Below are 25,567 nucleotides of genomic sequence, written 5' to 3' on the forward strand. Positions count from 1 at the left end.
TTCGCAGTCAGGCTGGCCTTTGGTGAGGGAAGGCACTTACTACCCCTTGACTCTCAAGCACAGCTTGTATTTCAAATTATGTGAAATCCTTGCTCCAAGGGTTTAAAAAGCTGCAGGCAAGTAGTAAAAAAGACCCTTTTTTTTTTTTTTTTAATGGTTCCTAACTTTTTTTGAAGGCAGGTTTGTTATGTTTGATTGTTTGGTCTGTCTTTGTTGACCTTGTCAACAAAGACATCAGCAAAGAGATGATATGGGAATACTTGGAAAAATCAAACCTATCTGCACGAGCAGGCTGCAATAGGGTGGACCCTGTGAGAGTTAGCTGACCTGCTGAGCCTCTGTCAATTATTTTTGAAAAATCATGGGGAACGTGAAGCTTGAGGGCACAGGAGGTTCCTCAGCAGCTTGTGCTCAGATGTTGAAGTGCCTCGGGACACTCATTGCCATCACAACTAAGAAATTTTGTTTACTTTCCTGACACAAGACCTGCCCGCTTTGAAGGAATTTAGAGTGACTTAAAATCCCTTGGCAAATCTCTGTCTTTCTCAGAGGTGGGATTCATCTCAGCTGACTGTAGAAGTGTGAAAGTCACACAATGATCCAAGCTAATCTCCCTTTCTCTTCTCTCACAGCATAAGGAGCAACAGGCATCTCACACACACACACATATACATATATGTATGTTCAGTGGGGCAAATCTCTTGCTGGAAGTGTCCACCTCCTCTATGGAGCACAATGGGAGCCTGGCAGTTTTGGTTAGCCATAGATGTCCACTCTAGAGAAGATGAGCACTAAATGGTATGTCCTGCCCTGGAGAACAGGCTGATTTTTGGTCCTTTGGAGCTGCAGAGGAGGTGCTCGGTGACTTAGGGTGGCTATGCAATGACACACAATTCTTTCTCTGGCTCCTAGCTCCTAGCACAGCTTCTTGCCTGTTGGCAGTCTCATCAAAAACCCTGATGAATGCAAAGATGCAGCTCCTGAGTAATTCTCACTTCCATCAGATTCATTTGAGAACATGGCGATATTCTTCCCACACTTTACAGTTTAACGTAATGCTGATAAATGATACGACAACGATAAATTTTCATTTTATTTAAAGCTGTTTATCATCCATATCTGTTATGGAAAGTCATCAATTATGCAAAAAGCATGAATGTTTAAAAAGCCCCTAAAGTGTCTCTATTTATGGATTGTATGTTGTGTATTCTTTACTCCTTGCTTGTGCACACGCTGGAGAGGCTCCTCCATTAAGTATCATTTTTGCACAAAGAGCCTGAAAAATGGAACTTGACAGGGGAATCTTAGACAAGCTGGGGGCTTGTAGCAAAATGTGACAGAGCCATAAAAATTCAACATTCTTGGGAAAATCCCTCAGTGCTTGAAGCTGGGTCTGAATCAGAGGAGCAGTGAACTAGATGGATGCAGTGTATCCGGGGTCAAAAAGCCATGCTCTGTGGCTTGCCTGAAGTCACCTTCCATAGCTTTGCCAGGGCCTCTCAGTGAAGGGGAAATAAATGGGTCCTTCATAAGCTCTCATTAGCAGAGGGGTACACGCTGTTCACAGTCCAGTGATTTTTCCAGTCTGTGATCCTTCCTAAAAGCCACAGGAACTGAATCCCAACAACTGGCGTGTGGGTGGACTGTGCTGCAGACAGTTGTGGCTTGCAAAGGTGTGCTCCTGCTCTGGAGTGAGGGAGCAAGATGGGTGAAATGGCTGAGATGTCATAAGTCAGGCAATACTGCTCATCTCTGAGTTTGCACAGCAACCTCTTTGTTACAGAGGGCCAGATTCTGCTGGCAGGCAGTGCCTTTGGAGCCACCTTGCATTAAGAGCAGCGTAACTGGCAGCTTGTTTTGGCATGTGCATTAAATCATGGGAACGGGGACCTTTTACAGCAAGGAACACAGGTTAGGGAGCAAATATCAGAGACCCTGTAAAGGAGTTGAAGATGTTGGTGTCTTGAATCTCTTCTTTCTTTCCTTTCAAGATGCTGGGGGAACAAAAAGAGTTAAAGTAAGGAAATTAGATCACAAAACCAAATTAACTAAACAGCAGTGCCCTGGCCCGATGCTGGTCTCGCACATGGTGTGCCAGTAAAGCCCAGAAACCCAGCACACATCTGGGTGTTTCTGGGGCAGCTCTGTCTATTCAAGCCTGCCAGGGTGCTGGAGGGGCCCGCAGCTGCCAGAGCACTCAGCAGCGTGCGACAGGAAAGGGAGAGCTTTCTCACATGTCCCACACAAGAGGTTGATTGTGGGGATTGCTGACGGGTGACCTCCCTGTGCCACCGGTGCTGGGGCTGCTGGTTCCTCTGGCACAGTCACCCACCAGGAGACCTTCTGCTCTTGCATTACAATGCCTGCAGCATTGTAAGTGTCCTGTATCTGCTGAAGACTCAGGTACTTAAACATCTCCCTGAAGTAATTAGTTGTGTTTTTAAATTACTTACAAGCTATGTAGTGCTGTAGGGGATGTGACAAAGGAGGGAGCATGAAGCCTTCGGAGTGGGAAGTACGGTGGCATCTGCTATTTTTAAATATGCCACACAAGGTCACCTCTACAGTATGCCTGCACCCAGTACGGGGGTCTGCCACCCTCCTGCCCTTCATGGCACTTGGTGGTCTTTGCAATGAAATTTTTAATTTTCTTTCTTTCTTTCTTTCTTCCTTCCCCCTTGTTGCCATCAAGAGATACCCTTTACACTGCCATGCACCCTTGAGCCAAGTAAGTAATAACACAAGGGAGGACTTGCAGCCATTGTGCCTTTTAGCAAGTGCATGAAAGGCCTGGGATCAAAGACTGGCTACATCCAGCACTAGAAGGGTTGCAGTGACACATTAGTAGAACTTTTTTTTTCCCTTCCAGTTCAAACAGCCACACAAATTTTCCATTTTCAGCTTCTATTTTTTCTCTAGGTTCATGGGCTAAAGATTAATGGCCTCTGAAGCCTGGATTCTTCTGTGGCAGACAGTGCCTCTCACTGCTTTTGTCCTGATCCAACCTGGCTGTCACAAAGCTCACTGTGGCTCTTCTACCCAGTACTCTGACTGCTGCGCTAGTCCAGAACAGCTCTGCCAGAGAGAGACCTTTTGCTTTACAGCCATGAGCAAGTCAGTTTCTCTTGTGCCATACGGAGAAATGTTACTGTATTTTTGTACCTTTCTCCTGTACTCAGTGATGAAGGGAGAGAGGTTCCCTTGGGTGACTCCCCATGGCACTCAGCACCTCAGTACCTGTCTGTGCACATCAGCATCTCTGTTTTTCACTTCTGCTGAACACACTCTCCAGCACATCCTGGAATCATGCTTGTCTTTCCATAACTGCATCCTATTGGTGCCCAAAATAATGAACTTCCAGCATGTCCTTTTCCCCTTCAGCCAGTTCCAGATGAGCTCCCAGTTCACAGCATCAGTTCTCACTGTTAATCCATAAACTCTAACCTTTACACTGGGTACTGTTCATTGTAATTAGATTTCTATTGCAAGATGTTATTTCCTGCAGTTAAACAAGACTTGCCTTACTTAAGCAGCCGGCCCCAGGTGATGTTTAGTTGTAACCTTAGCATTAAAGCTCTGTGCTTGCACGCTGTTCTCAAAGCCTCCAGTCCACCACACCATAGCCTGTACTTATCTTGACATGACACGTTAGCAATCATCCGTAGCTCTCTGGCAGTGAGACCCAGACTTGTCCTGCAGGATGTAAGGCCTCTTCCAAGGACACACTCTTTTCACAAAGAGAAGAATAAAACCAGGATGGCTCTAAGTCAGGTCACCCCGACGGCAGTGTTAAGCACACTACCTGCTCTGGTGCAAGCTGGGGTGGAAAATAAAGGCACAATAGACGAAACAAGGTCATTAACAACAATTTGATCCAATTACACATCTAAACCCAGGACTCTTTGTTTGATGATTTTTATTTTGTGCTGAGAAGGAAAACAACCTTACATGTAATAGAGTGGTGCTGGGTTCTGAAAGGTGTTGCCTCTCACCTAAAGTAGCAGTAATGCTTCCTAAATCCACCTGTATCTTGGTGGAGTGTTCATTTGCCCTTTCTCTCACCACTGCCATTCCCTGCGGTTAAAAAATGTTGGTATGCAGGAAAAGTTTCCTCTGACAGTGAGAAGTCTGCGCCACCCCCCTGCCTGAGCCCAGTGGCTGCTTTGATGCCACAAGAGCATGACAGTAAGAGAAATGCCTGGGGAAGTGAATCAATAGCAGCAGGCTGGCCAGCTGCAGGGTGAGGATGGGGTAAATTGCTGGAAGAAACTTTCCCAGCCACCGGAGGAGTTGGGAGAACAATGCGGAGAAGAGGATGTGAGGTACTTCCCGCCTCTGGCCAGCCCTGTGCCAAGGAGTGCCGCAGCCTCCAGTGCTATCTTTGTCCCCCTGTCATCCTCTGGAGGCGGCTGTTGCTGTTGGCTGTGGGTTTCTACACTCGTTGTTTCTTTCAGCTCTCTCTCAGAGATCTAACTGTCACTGCAAAACAAGGGGACTGTTTTTCCCAACCTTTCTGGCTGACATCCACTCACCCTGTCCAAGGCAGCTCGTTGGGCCAGACTGGGAGTGTGCTGGTTCCTCTCTAAGACCTGGCTGGTAGAACAGTGTCAATTCTTTTTTCTTTTTCCCATCTTTCTTTCCATCCTCCTATTCCTGAGAGATGGAGATAGTGGATTTCTTGTTTGTTCAGCTTTTGCATAACATTTGTCTATTACCAACCACTTGAATCTCCCTGTCTATTTCCTGCAGAGCTGCTTCTCTCCACAGCATTCAAGTACCTTTTGCAAGTGGGGGAAAAAAAAAAAAAAACAACCAAAACAAAAAACAACCAAATAACCCAGCCCTGTGATTTTCCTCCATGCTATCAGGAAACAGGTTTGTTTGTTTTTAATGAATGCAAAAGAATGCAGATAGTGGTGAGGAAAATCTTGGGCAAGGAGTTCAGCACTTCTTTATTTAGGCTCCCCCATGTATATCAGCTGAGCCCAGCAGGAGACAAAGTGAGAGCTGGATGTTATTTCAGGAGAAGCCAGGTCTTTCATGCTTGAGACAGAATACTGTCCCTGGAGGAAAACTCTGGGCTCCTGTTGTGCCTGGGTGTTTTGAGCAGAAAAAGGTCAAGGAATTTCAGCAATGCTGCTTTTCTTCTCTGTCTTCCTGGCTCTTTGTAGCAGGTATCCCCAGGGCTGCCCACTGCCACTGTGACACTGTGACAAGTTTGAGGGGCTTCACGTCTGCAGCTCTGCCTGGCCTGGTATTTCTCAGTGCTCTGGTGCCAGACATTTTTGGCCTCACATGACTGCAGAGAGAACAGGCAGATCCGTGGCACGATGTGAGAGATGGACAGTGCACAGAGGTGCTGGGGACTCTGCCACTTATGCCACGTGGGCATGGCAGCCAGTCTGGGTGGCACAGGCTGAACACTAATAGCAGGAAACAATGAACTGAAATCACAGCCACACTGATGTCCACACCAAAAAGAAAAACAATCCCAAAGTGATGTGGCAGATAAAGCACATAATTTCTCTTGACTTACTGCTTGGCACTTCATGCTATTTAGTTTTAGGTGTTTCTACCTTACTACAAGTCAAATTTCAGTCTTGAATCATCACTTAGCATGAAAAGTAGAAATGCATTACTTAGAGCAAGATGCTTAGACTTCTAATTCAAATAGCATATATATTGCATATGTGCAGCATTTATATAGCACATTTTGGCCATGGCTATTTGCTAAATTCAGCACAGATTCAGGCTTAGTCAGACTGAAATGACATTTTTCAGTGCATAAAATATTAATTGCACTTTCTTTACCTGGCTCTAGCCACGATACGGTGTGAATCACATCTTCGGGATACCTCAGTAGTTAAAGGCACATTTGTTCTTTGGTACCAAGCAGCTCTAAGACAGGTCATGTCTAGTTCCAATCCTGATACTCATTTTCCTGTGAAAAGCATATTTCTTCCTTAGTCATGCAGGATTTTTGCTTCTTTCAAAGTATATCTTTTGTAGCAGATTTTTATGCAGATTTTTATGCAAGAATGTATTACTAGGTTGTTTTCTATTGATGCAGAGAAATCTTTCATGCAATTTGCATCCCATTAACAGCTTCCTAAGAGATGATCCTGATTCTAATGGCTCTGCACAATAAGCCAATAAAGCCAAATACGGAAGGGATTATGGAGTGTATTGCTGTTATACCCACATAATGGTTCATATGTTCAAGAGAGACATCAACTCATCTGACACCTAAGGTTAGTCCTAAGAGTTACTACAACTGATATTTTCAGCAGTGTGTGTTTTATCTCCTGTTGGTTTCCATCTCAGTGTTTTTGTACTGGTAGCAGAAGCAGAAGAGGAACCCCAGCCTGCAGCCTTGTATGTGGGCATCCTCTGCAGCCTAATGGGTGGATGCTGCTGAATTCCAAAAAAGTACTGCTGTTACATCATTTCTCTAGTGCTGGAATAACAGCAAAGTCTGCCTTGTGGCACGTATAGCCAGTGTCCCTGTCACTGACACCTTCCTGGAGGCATATTTACAGCCTATGCTTTTCCTGTAGGAAAGGCCAGGTGTCTGTGCTGAGCCTTTCAGACCTGCTGCCCATCTTTGATGCTGCTGGCATGATGTAGGTCAGTGGGCACACTTACCAGCTGTGGAGGATGAATAACTCTCCTCCAGTGCCAAAGTTTCAGTCCTTAGCCTTGAGGGGTTTTTATTGAGTTTTGTAAACAGGGTACTGGAAGTGAAGAGCAAAGGTGAGGAGCTGGCCTCATGCTGCCGGAGACCCTACAGCTCTGCAGAGGGATGCAAGGGGAAACAGCCCTGAGCTGTGGAGTGCTTTCTGCTCCCATCTCTCACAGAGCCTATTTGTACACTGTTTTTAGAAAAGTAATGTCTGTGAGGGGTGAGGTGGCAGAGGAACGAAACTGGTGAGAAGCTAGCTTGGAGGAGAGAGGTAGCATGGTGTGAGTGGGAAAAGTGACAGCCTTGGAAGCTCCTGCAGCACCCAGCCAGCATCTATGGATTTTGTCTTAATCAACACAAGTCTATGAGGATTGTCCTTTTTAAAGAATACTTCAGCAAAATTATTATTATTTTAATGACAAGTTTTCATTATTTTCATTTCAAGTTTTTGACACCTGAAACTCGGGACTGTTTTGGATTGTGGTTCAGGTCACAACACTTACAAGTCAAATGTTGTACTCCTCAGTATAGCTTCCTTTAGCTGCACTTTTTTTTTCTTTGGGACCTTTGTTAATTCTCTCTAATGTTTTCCACCATGGCACTGCAATGCCTGCACTGGCACTGAAGGCTTTTATATTCACTGGATGCAATTAGGATCGACATGCACACGCAGACTGTGTCAGAGCTTCTGGGGTGGTTTTTTGGGGGATTTCAGGCAGGTTATGCAGGTTTCACTTAGGACATTGGCTGTGTGCAGATGCCTTCAGGCTTTGGGGAGCAGAGAGCTTCAGGACTGCTTTTGGTTAAAAGACAAACTGATATGCCCAAGGCTGAGGCCTTGACTAGTTACAAAGAATCATAGAATCATAGGCTGCTTTGAGCTGGAAGGGATCTTTAAGATCATTCATTCCAACCCCCTCTGCCAGGAGCAGGAACACCTTCCACACCTTTTGGGACCAGGTTGCTCAAACATGTCTGTTTGCAGTGTCACTTCCTATCACGCCTGCAACGGAGGTAAATGTTTGCACTGTCATAACATTTCTCCTGCCAGAGCTTCCTGGCTGGGGATGCTGCAGCATTTTCTGCAGGGCACATCGCCCTGTGTGGGGGCGTGCGAAATCTCTCTAACAAAAGTACAGCTAGGCAATGTTTTATATATTTGACATATATGACAATGCATACTGTGGCAAGGAGCTCAGTGTCAAATCGGTACACAGTTAACAAGAACCCAGCAAATGGTGAAACAAGTGAACATACTCAAGTCAGACTGTTTTACATAGTGCATCATCACATCCAAGAACTAACTTAAAGGAATTCAGCCTGCAGCATTTATTTAAAAATGTGGTGTGAGGTTTTTACTTGTGCCACAACCCCCCTCCTTAGATTATTTGGGTGTTTGAGGTCAGGATGCACCTTTTTAGCCACCTATTCTGCTGTACCAGTAGGAGACTGGGTCATGAGAAGACAGAAATTAATTAATCTGGTGAAGGAAGAAAGGAAGGCCAAGGATTCAAATGGGATTGCTGAGGACTACCAGAGCTGCTGCTTTGCATTTCACTTGAGCTGGGAGGTAGTTTCCTTTTCCTGTGTGGAGTGCTCAGCTTTGTGGGCAGCCAGGCAAATGTATGACACTGATTTCGGGTGATGAAGTGTGGAAGTCTAGGGCGGCAAATTGAGAGTCCTGGGAAGAGACCAAGGCCAGAGGGGAAGACATTAGTAAGCAGAGAGGGCTACAAAACCACATGATATAAAACTCTGGGAAGGGCTTTAAGGAGAGGGCTAACATGAATTGGAGGACAGCAGAGCTGCATTTCTAGACACCTAAGGAAAGGCAGGGAACTGGAGGGCTAGGGGGTATTACAGCCAAAGAGGCCTTTGAGGCAAGGATTTCTTCTAAGAGCAAGAAGCAGGAAGCATTTGCAACAATAGGACAGTCCCTACAGGATACCAGAGGGGAGGATACTGTCAAGGTAACAGAGGACAAAGAGTGAGTGTGAGTATCCAGAAACAGGGTGTCACTCAGTAAGCTGCAAGAGGAAACTTGTAGCAGCAGATTTCCAAAAGCTTGCAACAAGATATGACTTTTGTCCATGGCACAACACCAGGTAGGCTGCAAGCAAATTCTAATATCACCCGATTGTATTACACTGCCCTAATTAACACTGAGTTTATGTCTTCCTGTTGCCCTCCTTCTTCTGACCAAAACTATTTCATTAAAGATACAATTACTCTGATTGATTCAGTTGTTCCTACTGAAAAATGGCCTTCAGTATTGAAGATGTTCAGATGCCAGCAGTGAGTTGAATCCCAAAGACTATCCACCCCTGGAAATTGTTAGAGGTGGGGCTGGCAGAATCACAGGCTGGCCTGACTGCTCCTCCCCAAGCCCCATGGGGGGATTTTGCATTAGTCCTCAAAACCCTCTAACACTGGGTATTCTTCAACTCTGGGCAGCCTACTCTGGTGCTCTAGTAGCCCTGATGGACTTAAAAATGAGATTACTCCCCTCCTGGTTTATATATTAGATAATCTCTATCATTTCTTCCTAGCCCCTACACTGTGGTACAGACCAACAGACTTTTTTATGATTAGACTATTCAGCTTTTTCCACTCAGCACCATTTCTGGACCACTGCCACTGCTCTCCTTTGCACTTTCTTCAATCAGCTCAATCTTCCTGAACTACAGTGGCCAAAACTGCAGAGATTACTTCAGATGAAGCCTTGACAACGTAGCCAACAGGGAGAGAATGGTTTCCTGTTTGTCACAAGCTGCACTTCTGTTTGTTCACCTCATTAGAGCACTTTCATTTTTTACTGCAGCATGACCACGCTCATTCATGTTGAGCTGACATTCCTAGATCTTCTTCTTCTCAGAACTGCTGCTGTGCTGGTTGTTCCCCAGCTGGTCTTGCAGTCCATGATGACGCCCACAAAAACCCAGAGCTCCATTTGTCCGTTCTGAATGGCGCTTCGCTTCCCATCCCTCTACCTCATTTGTCAAGATTGTTTTGCATTCTCCTCCTGTTCTCCAAAGTGCTTGTTCTTCATAGTGTCCTGTGCTAATTTAATAAATGTTCCCTGCTCTTGTTTCTTTTTTTTTTAAGATATTAATGAAAATACTGTGTGCTGCCAGACACAAAACAGATGGCTTCAGACTTCATTTGATACGTACTGCCTGTTTGACAGTGAAACATTTATAACTGCTCTTAGTCTGGTTTTCCAACCAGCTGTACACTCTTCTAAAAGCAGGTTCTTCAAAGCTGTGCTTCTTTGCTCGGTTTATGAAAGTGTCAGGTGAGACAAAGGCAAAAGCTGCCCTAAAATCAAGATCTAAGACCTACTGTAGAAGGAAAATTAGATTGATTTGATGTGATTTGTTCTTGTCAAATCAGTACTCACTGTTCTTCATCTGCTTGTTGTCTTCTGGGTGCTGGAAAATAGTTTATCCAATAACCACTTCCAGTAATTTTCCAGGAATTGAAATTAATCTGTCTGGTCTCTGATTCCTGGTTCCTCCTGTCTGTCCTTCCCTTTTTGTGGTAGGTGCTAGATTGGCCTTTCCCAAGAAAGAAACACATGTCCCCATCCCTGACTTCTGTGCTGATGTGCTGAGTGGGCTTCATCTGCTTTACCTGTCACGGTAGAAGACTTTTAGAGCCTGCCAGTTGGAATATGTCTGACTTGTTTAGACACTGTCTGACCTCTCTGTTCTTTCTTGAAGCCAGTATTCTTATCCTTGGACTGCTTATGCTGATTGTCTTAAATGAGGCACTTTTGAGCAAAAACTGAAGGAAAAAGTATCAAACACTTTTGATATTTGACATCATCAGTTCAGTGTCTGCTTCTCTTTGTGAAACTCAGCTCTTTCTTTGGCTCTCCTGTTGCTATTAGTGCATACGCTTCACGCCCACTGTTTATTGCATCACTTACATCTTCATGTTGCTCCTCCACGCTTATGCTGCTCTTTCATACTCACTAACATGACCTAGTTCCACTTTCTGTGAGCTTCCTCTGCACTTTTGAGACTAATGAAGAGCTCATGACTTAGCCAGTTGATACCTTACTCTCTTCCTTCTGCACTTGTGCTAAGTTGCCCCAGCAGAGAGGCTCACAGTAGTTATGTGCCTTTCATTCGACTTCCTTAGGGCACTGCCAACTTCCCAAATGTTCTTTCTGCCTTGGATTTGTTCCTCTGGGCTTGTGTATACTAACACTGTGAGTTAGCTGAAGTTTGTCTCAAAGTCCACTGTTGTGTCTTTGTGGGGTTTTGTTCTCTGCCTCCTTTTCTAGAAATCATTCTAATATTTCAAGAAAAGCTCACACCACATGCTTGTCACCATCACCTGCAAAATCAGTTCCCCTATTTTAATTAGAATAAAAAATTTCAGAGAAGATGGCCAGGAAGAAGCTAGACAGATGGCAGCTGCAGTCAGTTCAGGGAAGGGCATAGACAGAGTACCAGAATAGAGCCAGACAGAGAGGACCCTGCATATTTAGCACTTAAAATTACTTGCCTATGAACTTGTTTCCAGGAGATGTGGCTAATAGTGGTGGAAATATTTGTGTAAAACATGACCAGTAAAAGTGTGTTATTAAAATACTTTCTCAGTTCTGGTTGTCTGTGTTAGGATGGTTTTATGGTCTTTGCACAGTAAGAAGGCTTAGGCCGTACTAGCATATAGTTAATCTTCTTTATTCAGTTATGCATTGACAATAAAATGTGTTTTTAAACACAGAGATTCAGGCCAAGCAGAGCTGTTTTGTCTTCATTGCATCCATCAATAAGCCAGACCCTCCAGCCTCTCAATGGCCAACCAAGACACATCTGGCCTTCAAGACCAGATTAATCTTTTCCAGACAGCTTTTTCCAGTGCACAGTATGCACTGCTCCTGGTAATGTATCACTCTAGCTTCATTAGTGGTAGAAAAGCTTTCTTATGCAAAACTGCAAGCCAAAAACTACCTTTTTGGAGCTGCTTATCCTCTCTTCTCTGCTGCCATCCCACCCAAGCTGACCCTCATCCATCCTGGGACTCTCCCTGGCTGCCTGCCGCTGTGCTTGTTCTGGAAAAGCTTCCCTGAGTGGGGTGAAGGCAAGTTGGCTTTTGGCTGTTATCTGTGGCCCTGGCATGTTCCTGCTGACATCCCCTTAGGAATGAAAGATTGGCCAGCAGGGTGTCTGGTAACTGCTGCAAGTTATTTTAATAACATTATTGATTTCATTACTTCACTGTAGTTTTGCTTCACTACATCAAGTCTTGGCATTAGGGGTGAAGTAGCAGCTAGTTAATGCAGTATAAATGGTGTTTCTTTCTGGGGCATCCTGAACTAAAAAAAAGAGAACTAAAGAGAGCTCCCAAAGCTCCCATGGATATCTGCCCAGATGCTGGGATTGTTGTTAAAGGAGCTGTTGACTTCAATACTCCAAACAACCATGTGAGCCCAACTTTGTAAGTGATTCCTCTTGACATAACCATATAAAAAGAAAGCAACTTTTCCACTATTGCAGAAGAGCTATGATGATACATCCACAGCTGGTATCCTTGCAAGCAGTCTGATTTCTGTTCTTTGTCTAGCAACTGCTGATGTGACGTGTCCTCTGATGGTTGCTCTTTGAGTCATAGAAGCTCCTTGGGAATGTGAAGAGACCTTCAAACCCCAGGGAGAATAAACTGATCACAAATGTTTGACTGGGTGAACTCACGGTGCTAACGCTGCATATTCTCCTACTCAGACGGGTTGCAAAAAACCAGATTCTCATGAAAAAGAAAAAAAGCTCAAATTTACAAAATGCTGTCACAGTGCACACTTCTTTTATGATCTAATTCAGAATCAATTCTCATCATTCAGAGAACACTCCTGGTCATGCTCTTGGTCTTTGGATCAGACTGTACAATGCTTAAAAACACTGAAAAAAGGTGGGAAGACTTGAAAGACTTCCCTGTAAAAGACATGGATGGGTAATGTATTTATTTTCTAAATACATACCTAGAGGCTTAGACAACTGGTGTATTTGCATCAGCCTACTCTTATGAAAAGAAATCACACTACTGGAAGCAGAGAACCCCCCTGAACCTACATCTTCCCTGAAGTAAAGTCAAAAGTAGCAATGCCAACTCATCATTTCCTAAAACAAAGCATCTATTAAAAGTAACTCACCTGAGGGAAAAGCATGTTGTAACAGATAGTCCTTCCACTGCTGCTCTGAGAGCAGCCAGTGGCACAAACCCCTGCACCTACCTCCACTGCTCAGACCTCCTGCTTTGCCAGGAGAGGACTGAAAGCCACAGGTCAGTCCCAGGACTTGTCCTGCTATTAACATGTTAGCAGAAGTAGCTGGAGGGACAATTTACCCCACCTCTTCCCTACCGGTTTTTTTTTTTGTTCCAATAATTCAGTTCATGTCCATCCTGAAGAATTAGTTCACCAAAGAGCTTACCTTGTAGGAAACTGAAGAATGCTGGAGTCCTAGTTAACAAATATAAAAAAAACAAACAGCTCAGTAATGTGCAATGCAAGTTCCAAATTTACATTTAGAACCTTTCAAACTAAACCATGAAGGTGAGGCCTAGCTTCGGTAACATTGATTAGAGTGAAAAGCCAGCATGGAAAAAACCTAACTGAAATCACATTTGAAAATGCTTTCATAAAAATAAGAATCATAAGAAGCGAGCTGGAATATAACCCAAATTTTGCAATAGTACTTTACAAATTGTCTGGATTTTGAAAGGATGCAGAGTGCATGCTAAGATCAGCTGTCCGCCCAGATGATTTTATAATAAATGGCATTATGTTTTTCATCCCCAGCACAATCTCCAACCATAGAGTACTTTTATTTATTATGTGAGTGTTCAGCTGCAATGACATCTGAAGTGAGGAAGGAAATGGTTTCAAGAACATGGGAAGAATCCCATAAGGTTAAGGGAGTGGAATGGGGAAAGGCACTTTAAAGTACAGGTGGTGATGTAAATTATTGAACATTTGAAATGTTTACCCTTGGTAATTTTAATCACATTGTGAAAGCAGTCAATCATGTTTTTGTGAGCCACTTGATTTACTGGAAGCTTTATGCCATCAATTGCAGCTCAGGAGCACTCAGGGTGCAGCAGCACACCAAGCTGGCTCAGAGCCCCCACTGCCAGACACCCACCACCATAAAAATAGCAGCAATCATCCAAAATGGGGCACTGATGCCCAGAAGCATTGAAGCTGACCCATGAATGCTATGTGGACATGAGAGAGCATCCACAAAGCCATCCCTGCCTCCAAGGGAGGTGTGCTCACCCACAGAGTTGTGCTATGCTGAAGGCTAGGGGTTGATGTTTGGGTCTTCCTTGCTTTGTGCAGGGGATGAGCTGAGCATGTCTCAGTGTGCAGCATCTCTGACTCTTTCCAGAGATGCCGCTGGGCTCTGGCCACCTCCTGGGTGTGCTGCTCCAGGGCCAGTACCATGGATGAGCTCCCTCAGCCTCCAAGGACATGTGGACCATGGTGAGATGGCCTGGGAATGAAGATGGTTTTGATGTATCCCATGGAAATTGTGCCTACAGAGAGCTGGAAGGGCACCTCAGGGTGCTTTATTCGAGGTGACTATTGTCAGACACAGAGCTGCTTTACAGATTTGGTAACATTTCCATCCACACTGATTCCACCTCTTGCTGTTCTTCAAGAACTGACTTATCTTGCCACTGTATTTGGAGATTTGACTGTCTTTGTTATTAAAAACAACTAAATTATTCTCCTTGATGCTACTTCTTACCAAGAAAAGAGTTGTTGACTCAACTCTTATATCATTAGCAAATGCTATCAAAGTCATCCATAGTATATAAATCAAAAGTCATCACAATGAACACAGAGGTGATCTAGGCAAAAAAGGGTTGGGATAACAAGGTGATATTTCAGTGTGATTAAATCATGAACAGATCTAATACCTGTCAAATGACTGGATCTCATTTATGATAGGCAAGATTTGGGTGCCCTGCCAGAGCCGATGACAAAATTTTCCTCACCCATTTATTTTCTTTTTTTCTTCTTTTTCCCCTTTATGTCCCCTTAACTCTCCTTAACTCCCCTTAGCTGGATTTCCTGAAACTACATGCCAGATCTTTTGCTGGGAGTTTTGTCTTTGTCATTATTGAGGTACTGATCTTAAATGTACATTATTTGAACCACTCACTCTGCCTGAATCTCAGCTATTAACAAAGGTATTTAGTGACATAAATGCAGTACAATTGTTGGGGCAGCCTTTTGCCTTTTTCCTGAAACAGATTTAGCAGATCCATAGGCTGAAGGATTTTCCATTTACTCTGTCATCAGAGTATTCTATAAGGAAATCCTTCCCTTCCATTGGACTTCCCAGTGAGGTCCATGCTCCCATTTCTCTTCCCTGAGGGGTGACCATAAGGTGATGAAAAAGGTGGCATGACTGGGCACCACTCTCTCTCAAACAACCTCCTGCCCACACACCAAATTCCCCCTGTTGTCAGTCAGTGTAATTACCATGATATAAACATTGTCCTGAATGCTATTAAAAATGCAAATAAGTCCGTCCAGCCTGAGGAATGGTGAATAAGAAGTTCCTTTGCAGCCCACTTCCTCCTGGCCCCAGCATGTGTTGTGCAGATGATGCTCTGCTGTGACACGTTTGTGAGCTCTCAAAGTTGCATCTATTTTTTCTAAGCAATAAAGCTGCAGAGTTAGAACATAACAGCCATTTAGAAACTCTATGACTTTCCCTAACTGTCTGTAACAGTTTCAAGATAAGTCATTCAAAAAAGAATTACTTTAAACTGAGACTGCTTTAAACCAGACCTTTGTACTTCTTGTTTTTACTTTTATCTTGGCAGAGATGCTTACCCTCTCTCCAGCTTCTTTGTAGAGTTCATTATGCAAAGGCAAAGAAGCTACGCTAACATTGTAATTTTGTTTGGCAAGGTGAGCCACAAAACATATGCTGTGTCATGCCTTTTTATTACTGTGCAAGAATTGCCAAAGCAGCCTAAAGGAGGAATCAAGGACACGATCGTTGTGAGGAAAAGAGGAAACGGTCCAGTTTACAACACTCAGGCTTGTAACCACTTGCGGTAGGTAGTTTCAGAACTGGTTTAATTTTAAATTATTTTCTTACCAACTGACAACAGCTTTGAAGTGACTGGTGTTTAACACCACCACTGAGTCTGATCCACATTGAGTCATTTTTCAGTGCCTGGAGATCCAAGCCCTACCTGCAAAGCAGGCACTGTGTAGTCTGGGACTGCCCCATCCTCTCCCTGCACCAGGAGATGGCAGATCTAGAGCCAGCCCAAGCCAAAAGAGAAAGAAAGCCTCCTTGAGCAGGCACTGACATCCCTTTTCTGCACAGGCAGGATGGATGGCATGTTGCACCTTATTCTGATCATGTTCCAAGAGCAAAACCTGCACTTCCCAGTCTAGACAACCTGTAATCAGGCAAGGGAAGAGCAGGCAAAGGGAACAATTAATGGGTGTGATCTCAGCCTCTTGCAGCCTGCCTCAAAAACCTCCAAGGACTGGTTTTATGAGTGGGCATCTGTGGGAGCATACCCATGTCTCCTCTGGGGGCCACCCACACCATGAGTGCCCCACTCCTGCTCCCTTCCCATGCAGTGCTTTCACTTGAAGGTGATCAAGGAAATTATGTGGCTGAAAAATCACACAAAAATGGAAATTATTTTTAACTTGGTCCCAGATGTGAGCCTCCATGCAGCCCCTGAACAGGGCTGGGCATGAGCAAGAAGTTTGAGAGGGGAAGAAGGAAGGCAGTTTTCACTATAACAAAATTGTAGTATCTCCCAAGTACTTTGGTTGTAATTTCTCCAAGCCCACCTGAAACTCCAGAAACAGTTTGAAAGAAGCAGCTGTGTGGAAGGAGGCCTGGTGCTGCCAATGGGAGCAAACCCCAGGCACAACCACTGGCTACCTACCCATCCCACAGCTGCTGCCTGTACTCCACCAAGGGCAGGTAGGGGTGGCAGGAAAGGACAGGGCAGCTGCAGCAAAGGGCACAACTCCCTTCACCACTTCCTGCCAGATTTAGTGAGCCTTTGGAGGGCATAGGGAGGAGAAGAGGAAGGGATAATCATATTACAGCATACAAAAGAGGTAATGAAAGTGTGGCAATGCCAGTCACTCACTGCATGCCATGGAATCACAGGGCAGCCTCACCCTTTTTGTTCAGGCCAGGGTGTTCGTTGTGTTGAGGGAAGCAGGAGCTACCCCAGCCAGACCCCTCTGAGGGGAAACAGGGAAGCAGGAACCACCCCAGCCAGACCCCCCCTGCCTCCAGCCACTGCAGGCTGGCACAGGACAGGGGATTGGTGGAGGGAGATGTGATGGGGAACTGCGGGTCGTTGCTGATCTGTCGACACAGGCTGAGTCAGGCTCAACGAGATACTTGTATGAGCTGGGAAAACATCCAAAAAGGAGAAGTGGAGATGTTTGCCTCCCCAGTCAGTTTGCTCACCATTAGTGTTTTCCTACTTCCCTGTTCTAAGTAAATACACTTACTATATGTTAGTCTTCAAAGAAGTGATAACCAGCTTGGGCCAAATGCCTATGGGAAAGGGACATGGCAAGAATGCCTTGAGAAATGCCCCAGCACCAGGCTTGCTGCCACCCTGCCAATGGCCAGCCCTCCCCAGTTAAAAGCAATGGTGCCTGTGAAGCGCAGATATGCAGGGAGCAATGGACAGGTTTGCAAGTCAGAGCTCAGAGGAGAGCAGTGTGCTGGGAATAAGAGACAGGTTTCCTCAGAGACGCAAATGGAACCTTGCTGTCCCACTTAGAGCTGCTCTCAACACCACATATGGCAGGTGTCTGAAGCAAGGCAGTGACACTAAACATGTCCCTTCAAAGGACAAAACACAGAAGGATCTTTCTAGCTATCAGCTTTTCATAGCTCAGACAAAATGCCAGAGAAGCTTCTTTGATTGGCCTGCCCTTCTCCTCCCAGAGGAGGACACGGAAGGGACACTGGCCCCTGGAACAGGAGATGTGCTGCATGGAGCACCCATTCTCAGCACATTTGCTCTGACAGCCACCCTGGTCTCTGTGGATTTTGGAAAAAAAGTGACCACTGCGGAAATCTGTCACTAAAATTTAATATCCTGTTGTCTGTGAGGATGCAGTCCTTTTGGGAAATTCAGTCCTGGCCGTTAAAAATAAAGCAGTCGTGTGGAAACAGTGAGACAAACAGCTCTGCCCTGTGCACCCAAGCCTGGAGTCCTCAAAGCCCAATTGTACTCAGCCCAGATCAAGTCCACTCCCCACAGGAGAGCTGTTCTGGAAGCTACTTAGAAATGCATCCCAGCAGAACAGTATCACCCACAGCATTTACCTGCGGTTGATGGGGACTTACAGTGACATGAGACTTCCCAGGCTATTTTAAATTCAAGGCAGGCATAAGGCATGTGACAGTACATGTTGTTCATGTGGGGAAACTCTTTCATTAATATTCATGCCTTGGGACTGGCCTAGGGTAGACAGTTTTTTTGAGCATACAAGACATTTAAAATGCAGGGTTGCCTTTAATGCCTGGAACATTGATGCAACTAAAATCACTGGTTCACCTAAAATCAGACCTTCACAGAAACCCCATTTCCTCTGAGCAGCAACAGACTTGTACCGGTAGAAATATTCTTGATCTTCAGTCACTTAAGGCTCATTTCTCTCAGAACGAAAGAAAAAGTAAAACCTCAAGAAGCTGCAGGATGTGTGGGAGTTAATTTTTATATCTAAGCAGTTATTTGAACCAACACAGTGGTATAAAAACACATCTCCACCCTCCTTTTGCTCTGGAAACGCAGTTTAAAGGATTTAGAGGACATGTGGGTCTCCAGGCCACACTGTCAGTAATTTATACAGGGTTGGCCTCAGAAGTGACACATGTCCCCGTGGCCTGCACTGCTGCTGGACCCCTGGCTGAGGCGGGAGGCTGCAGTGCCCGGACTGCAGCAGCTGGCTCCTGCAGCAGCACAGCTGCCCGCTGGCTGGCCTGATGTGTGCAGCCCCAATGCAGGCACCGCAGGCACTCGGGGCAGGAGCTGCGTGCCCCTCATGCCGAGTTGTCTCTGCCTGTGAGTCACAGCCTGACTCATGAGCTGCTGTGGATTAAGCTGTAATTTGAAGATGTTGCCGCCTACATCTGTCTGCACTGCTCCTCTCCCGGAGGTGGCAGAAACAAACATTCATACAGTCATCCCAAAAATTCGGCCAGACGTGCTAGTTCAAACCCCAGGTGAGGGCAGGTTAGGGTGAGTGAGCAGGCGAGCACACACCTTGCAGCAATAAACCCGGGGAAGGAGGTTTCCACCCCACTCAGGGGCTGGAAGATGTTAGCTGCTCCTGCCTGTCAGCTCCCTGCCATGGCTTTTCTCATCTGCCCCTGCCCAAACCCCTTGCCTGGCCCCAGCACCCCATGGAAAGTTCTCTCTGCTCACCCCACACACCACGGGAGTCCTCTAGCACCTAAAACAGCTGCAGGTGTTTGTCAAATGCATGTGTTTGCATGCACATCAAATGCATGTGTTACTGCTCTAAGAATCATGAGCACCAGTACTCTTGCCATTTGCATTGCCTTGGAAAATTAGTTATATTGGGACCCAAGAACTAGAAACATTTGTACTGACATATATTTAACTGAAATAGCCAATTAAACTAAAATTGCTTTGATTTAAGTGAAAATTCAGACAAGTGGTAGTACCCAGGATAAGACTGATCAGGATTATTTGTGAACTCCCAGGCACATTTCTGCTGGAAGAGCCAAAATTCTGTACCATGTGCTTATTCTGGCTCTCAATTTTTTATTTTTTTTCCCCCTGGCATTAAACCACCTGTTGGAAGACAAACTGTGCCTTATCCAACACAAAGGCAGCCAGCACACTTGTCAACAATTTCTGAACAAATGGAAGCAAGCATTTGTACAGGATCAGCACTTTGCACCAGGAAGCCGCCGTTTTTGTGATATTTCGTTGGAAGCCATAAAGCCAGATTTTTTTTTTTCTTCTATCAGCAGCTCACGTGTGCCATGCTTTCACTAAAATGGTTCAACTTCGGCCCTTTGATTACAGCAGCACAACCCCTTCCCACAGGCCAGTCCTCGGCTTTGGGTTAGTCATTGCTTTTGGTTTACACACAGGAATTGTATTTGATGCGGGAGCAGATAAGCAATGCATCTGCTCAGTCATATTTCCCCAGCGTCTCTCCCTTTGTTCTTTTGCCTTTTATCTGCCGAGTTCTCTCTGCAGACATCCCTGCCCTTGCCCTGCCGCTTTTCCCTTCTTTTCTAAGCTTGCCCTTGCCCGCCTCTGCTTCTGCCGGAAAACAACCAGCCCCCCTCGTTCAGCAATGCCCTCGCTATTTACCGATGTCAGTTCCCCCCCTCAGAATTCATTTCCCTTTTGTTTGCCTTAGCTAGACCGGTCCGTGAAATTCGCAGCAGTTTCTCCCTAAGGCGAGTGGGAAGGGAGAGAGCCCCGCATGCCGGCCGGGCAGCGCGGGCCTTCCCGGGCCTCCCGCCTCGGGGCAGGGCTGGGCCTGCTGAGTCACCGCGGGCCAGCGCTCCAGCCCGCTCGCAGCACACCCGTGCGCGGAACAAAAGCCATGCTGACAGCTCCCAGCTCAGCCAGCGCTGATTAAAGGCCAGCTCGTGTCTCCGGGGGAGGAGGAGGGCGAGAAGGGGCTGGTGCCCAGGGCGGCCTCGGCGCTCCTGTGGCTGACTCAGCCAGAACTGCCCCCGCAGGTCCCCAGGCGGGGAGGGCCCCCAGCCCTTCTGTGGGTACACGGAGCTTCCTTGGCACGTATGCCAGTCCTACGGCATGTGGGTCTGGTGCCTTCAGGAGCGGCCCCAGGATGGGCCGGAGCGGGACAAGATGAGGCAGGCAGGGAAAGAGATGCTCCTGCCCATGCTGTGCACAGCAGGTATCCCAGCTGGGACACATTTGCTTGCTGGAGTAGTCTGCAAAAGAAATTGCTATAGGCATGAATATTTAAATTTCCTTCCAATGGGTATCAAGCCAAATTCCACATCTCAGTTCCAGGGTGAATCAGGATGATCAGACACGCTGCTTCACAGAACAGAAACGGTAGAGGTAAGACCAAATCCCAATGCCTTCCTCCAGAGGGGACGGAGTGCCTGGCTAATTAATTCAGCAGAAAGGGAGGGAGAAATCATAGCCCTGCAGGCTATTGGGTTTTTTTCATCTTTGCTTGGAGGGCTTACCTGGCAAGGCTGTTCCCTGAGGTCAGCAAGTTAAAGAACACTGTCTGTTGAACAGACAACCTGTGACTCTTTTGCAAAGCTCCTCCGCTGGGTGAACATGACTTGTCTCTGTCAAATACTGCTGTTCCTCTGGGAATATGTGCTCTGAGCATGGGGCAGGAAAGAAAGAGGCAGATATACCTTCCCACCTTCTGGGATCTGCTTAAAAAAGGACAGGGAAGTGCATTTAAATTCCCTTTTATTTTTCTCTGGATCAGCTAGACTAGTCCTGGGGCCCTAGCTGGATGACCAGCCAGATTGAATGCCTGGCTACTGCATCCTGGGATAAGGGGCAATGTACTCCAGTGTGGTCCTCCAGCCTTGCCCAGCACCTCCATCCCACCTGGCAGGACTGCACTGGTCTTTTCAGGTGCATTAGCACCAGGGCAGGCTTTCCAGAGCAGCCTTCCCCATGCTGCAGTTTGCTTTGGTTGTGCCCCAGCCGGGCAACCCTGCCGCAGGCAGCAGAAGCGTGATGTGCAGACAGGCTGCAGCAAGCCACCCCTGACACTAGATCCAATGCCTGGAGAAAAGTGTCCTAATCCTGCCAGGTTTGCTCCTTACTGGCACCCACGTGAGCTAATCCTTGCCAGCGTGTACCCAACCCTCGCATTTCCTTCCCTGGGAAAGCTGTCAGCTTCTTACCTGGCAGCGTTGCACTGGGCGGCTGAGTTGCCACCCCTGGGGAGAGCAGGAGCCACCCCTGCCATGACCTGGGCTTTCAGGCTGCAGAGACAGGCCAGCACCAGGGTCTGCCCTGGCTCACATCTCAGCAGCTTCCTCTGCAAACCTAACAGACGCTCACAGCAAAGAAACAGAAACCAAACCAGAAAAATGAGGCATCTGCAGAAATGCTTTACTGCTGGACTGCTGCTGGGTACTGCTGGTTCTGCAGGGGCTCCCATTCCTGTGAGGATCTGCCTTTGCTGCTGTGTGCAGCCTCCTCAAGCTGCCTCTCCAGCAAGAAAGCACACAGTGATCACGGCAGTGGTCCCTGGGGATATTACTGCACGATGGGAAAAGCAGCTACAACAGCAGCTGGGCGTGATGCTGAAGAAGTCATCGTCCTACTGTGTCTTTAATACAAATACTTTATGGAAAATGAATCAGCCCTCTTTGGGCTTTTTTCCAGAGGCCCCTCTGACTAATTTTGTCCAAAACAGCCAGGCTGACCCTACACAGCAGTATGACAGTGGCAGACAGGACCTGCTCACGTTTGGGTGGAGGCAGGGAAAAACTGTTTTGCAGGCCTGCCCAAAAAAATCCTCAGGCTGACTCTGCCAAAAACCACACCAAACATATGGTAAATGAAATAGCTGGCAGGGAGCTGGCTTGGACGGCAGGAGTGTTTCAGCACTGTGGACTGCTTGTTAGCTGGCCTGAATTGTATTTATGCTGCTTTAAGCAGCTCCATATTTAAGGAAAAGAAGGCAAAGGAGAGGGCAATGCCAATTTTTTGGGTGTGCTTTTGATGCCTCCCCATGCACATTACTTTCCTGCCGATGTTAGTATGGTCACAGTGCTTGTCCCATCCTGTGGTTAAGAGCACAACAGCGTCACAGAAGGTTTCACCTCCTCATATGGCAACAGTCTCCTGTGAAAAAGCAGACAGAAGGGCTTTTCTCTCTTGGAACAGCGACTTTGCCTATTTCACCATATGAATGTCGTGTACATTTCATGGAGCTGATGAAATCATGTACAGATGGGATCCATTTTAACAAAGGCTCTTATTCACAGGGCAGGTTTCTCTGTGGCGTATCTTGGGCCGTATCCCAGCTTGCATAGCCATATCAACCAAATGCATCCACAGAGCCAGGCAAATTTCTGAGAGGATACCAGACACAGAGATGCTGTGCCCACGCTGCTGTGAACAGCTTGACTTACTTTGCAGCACTTTGGCCCCTCTGGAAATCTGAGCCTTGGAGTCATGGCAATAAACATGCCTTTCCTCACATGACAGCCTTTAAAAGGATTCAGGTACCAGATACCATTTCCAGGAAGCTGCCAGGTGCTGTGGAGAAAGCGTGGCAGAGCAGCAAGATTGTAAGAAAGAGGTGCCTGATGTCTTCTGAAATTTGGTAGGCTGCCATAAGAATAACTGTGGTGGCTACAGCTACTGAAGGAGGATGAAAATAGAACAGACAAACAGTGGTTCCTTTTTTTGAGTCTGGGGTATCATTTTTTCTCCTGGAGCTAGAGTGGTGGAGTGCCAGGGGCAGAGCTCACCTCCACATTCAAGGGCAGCTTTCCACCACCCTTTGCATGCTGCAGCTTGGAGCTCAGCCATTCCCCAGTCCTACTCCATCCCTTAGTTTCCCCCATCTCTCTGCAGGCTGTGGAATCCTGACTATTGCACTGGCATGGGGCTTTTTCAAGAGAAGGCAGGGGTACAGATATCTCGGAGCTGCTGTCCTGCTCCAGACTCCATGGGCACACCTTTCTGGGGCTCATCTAAGTCAATGGGATGACCAAATCCCACAGAATCTGTTTGTTCAACAACCTGATTTGGACAAGGAAAATCAAAGTTTCAGAGCAAACTTTTGGGCACAATCCAGCACAAAAAAGGATCAATAAACCTTTCCCCCTGCTTTAAACTTTCTCGATGTGCGTTCAGCACTCAGTCAGTAGTACCTTAGAAATATCTCACTATCTGCCTATGCTCAAAAGGACAAAAACAACAACAAAAGGAAATATACAGAGGGATGGCTTAAGAGAGTTTGGAAATCGCTTCCCATATGAAACACTCCTTTAGTCACAGGCACAAAAAAGCATCAAAATTCCCTGCCTCCGATGTAAACAACAGAAAGAAAAAGTCATCTGGAAGGACAGGATGATTCATACTGAGGACCTGACTCGTAATACTCATCAGTGTTGAAATTGCCTCTGCAAGATGACTGCATGTGAAAACAGCATCAGCGAAATCCCAGCTTCTGCCACGAGAAGTATCATTAGCAGCAAAGTGGTGTGGTGAGACTCCAGTGGCACAACCCTTGCTCCAATGAGGGTGAGTAATAGTAAGTCATCCAACCAGTCCCAGCTAAAACAGCACTGTCATACAGGTAAAACTGCTTTACATAAGGGCAGCTGCAGCCGACCGGAGCATGCTCAGGCTGTGCAGCCATCGTCAACAGCAAAATAGAAGGGTTTTTTCTTGGCCCTGAAAAAATTCCTGCTGAGGGCTTCCTTATAAAGGAGGAAAGAGCTGCTCAAGTTGGATGCCTGCAGAAGACTGGAAAATTGGCCAGTCTTTTCGCTCATGTTAACTGCCCTGAGCCAAGCGGTAAAAGGGCAAAAAAGGCCATGCTGACTTTATGCATTGTTAGGAGATACTTTCCCCTGCACATTTGAATCTGTTTACTTAATCTTCCAGGCCTTTACCCATGAATATTAAATTCCTTGATCACTATGCATTAGGAGTCATCTTCACACCATCTGTTTGTATTTGTCATCTAACCCTTGTAAATAATAAAATGTACTTTGTTCTCAAGTTCATGGATCCTAGCAGGAGAGCAATTACTGTTGAGGAAAAGTACTGTGTGAAACTATTGGCAGTGACAGGACTCTTCTTTAGCCTCCCATCTCGCCCCAGTAATTAAATGAAAGCCAGGATCTGGCCCAAAGAGCAATGCATGGTTTCTTTGAAGGGCCAGAAGAGATGATGGAGGGCTCTGCATCTCTGAATGTGATGCAGGCGCTCTTGCCCATGCTTCTGGAAGAAGGCAATGACAGAAGAGAAGGCTGCACTTCAGGGGAGCAGCCTTACAGAGAGTCAGGCATGCCAACAGGATCTAGCTGCTCTGCTCAAGCAAAAAAACAGCCCAGATTGGCAGTAATGGCTGTGCCTGTTTAACAGGGTGGTCTGGGCAGCTGGCCTGGGCAAACTTCCTAAGAGGTACTGGCACAAAAGAAACATCTGAGGAAGAAACAGGTAAATGAGCAGATAGACAATGTTTCTCTCACACCTGGGAGTGCCATTAAAGAAGTGAAATTGTTACCCATCAGCTGAGAGGTAAAGTTCAGAGAAGGCTAGGCAAATATCAAGGGAAACAGTGATAAAGTGCAGTTGTTACAATATGAAATTAATCCTTAGATGGAGGTCTGCCTGAAAATCTTATTAGATCATGCAATGAGAACAGCCTTGACACATATTGCAAAGGTTCAATTTCAACTTTGTCAATGCAAATAAGTGTGTGAATCCCTAGGACAGTGGACCCATGAGTAGGAAAAAACATGTGCCATGGTGAAAGACCTCTGTGGACAACGAAAGCTGGCTGGCGAGCACACCTCATGGGCACAGTGCCTTGGGGAGCCAGTCAGAGACATACTTTGCAGAAGAATCACAATGATTTACATTCCCTAAGGATTTGTCTCTCTGTGCTCCTATAAATTATCTTATATGCCAGGCAACTATCAATAAGCACTCAAAATGTTACCATCTAGTTAAAACCTAATGTAGTCGGTTGAAGAAGGGATCATTTAGGAGATTAAATAGAATCATATTATTTTTATCTGACACGTTGGTAGCAGCAAATTTCGGCAAGAGAATGGTTGTCAAATATTTGTTTATTTGGAAGAGTTATCTTGGACAAGATAACACTTGCCAGTCTGC

At 46.0% G+C, this 25,567-nt stretch overlaps 1 long non-coding RNA gene across 4 annotated transcripts; it reads right to left on the bottom strand.

Annotated features, from left to right (window-relative positions):
- Window positions 1-1,902: 1,902 nt before the first annotated feature.
- Window positions 1,903-20,279, bottom strand: LOC135296885 (uncharacterized). 4 transcript variants are annotated; one of them, XR_010358908.1, is made up of 5 exons: window positions 20,063-20,279; window positions 5,812-5,941; window positions 4,533-4,653; window positions 3,521-3,817; window positions 1,903-1,994 (listed from the first exon to the last, which is right to left on the bottom strand). It is a non-coding gene; the product is annotated as an uncharacterized LOC135296885 (long non-coding RNA). The 4 variants fall into 4 exon arrangements; XR_010358909.1 differs by adding an exon at window positions 18,319-18,402 and having other exon boundaries at window positions 3,521-4,653; XR_010358907.1 differs by having other exon boundaries at window positions 3,521-4,653.
- Window positions 20,280-25,567: the final 5,288 nt, after the last annotated feature.

Source organism: Passer domesticus, chromosome 3 (assembly GCF_036417665.1).
Source record: "Passer domesticus isolate bPasDom1 chromosome 3, bPasDom1.hap1, whole genome shotgun sequence".
Classification (NCBI taxonomy): Eukaryota; Metazoa; Chordata; class Aves; order Passeriformes; family Passeridae; genus Passer; species Passer domesticus.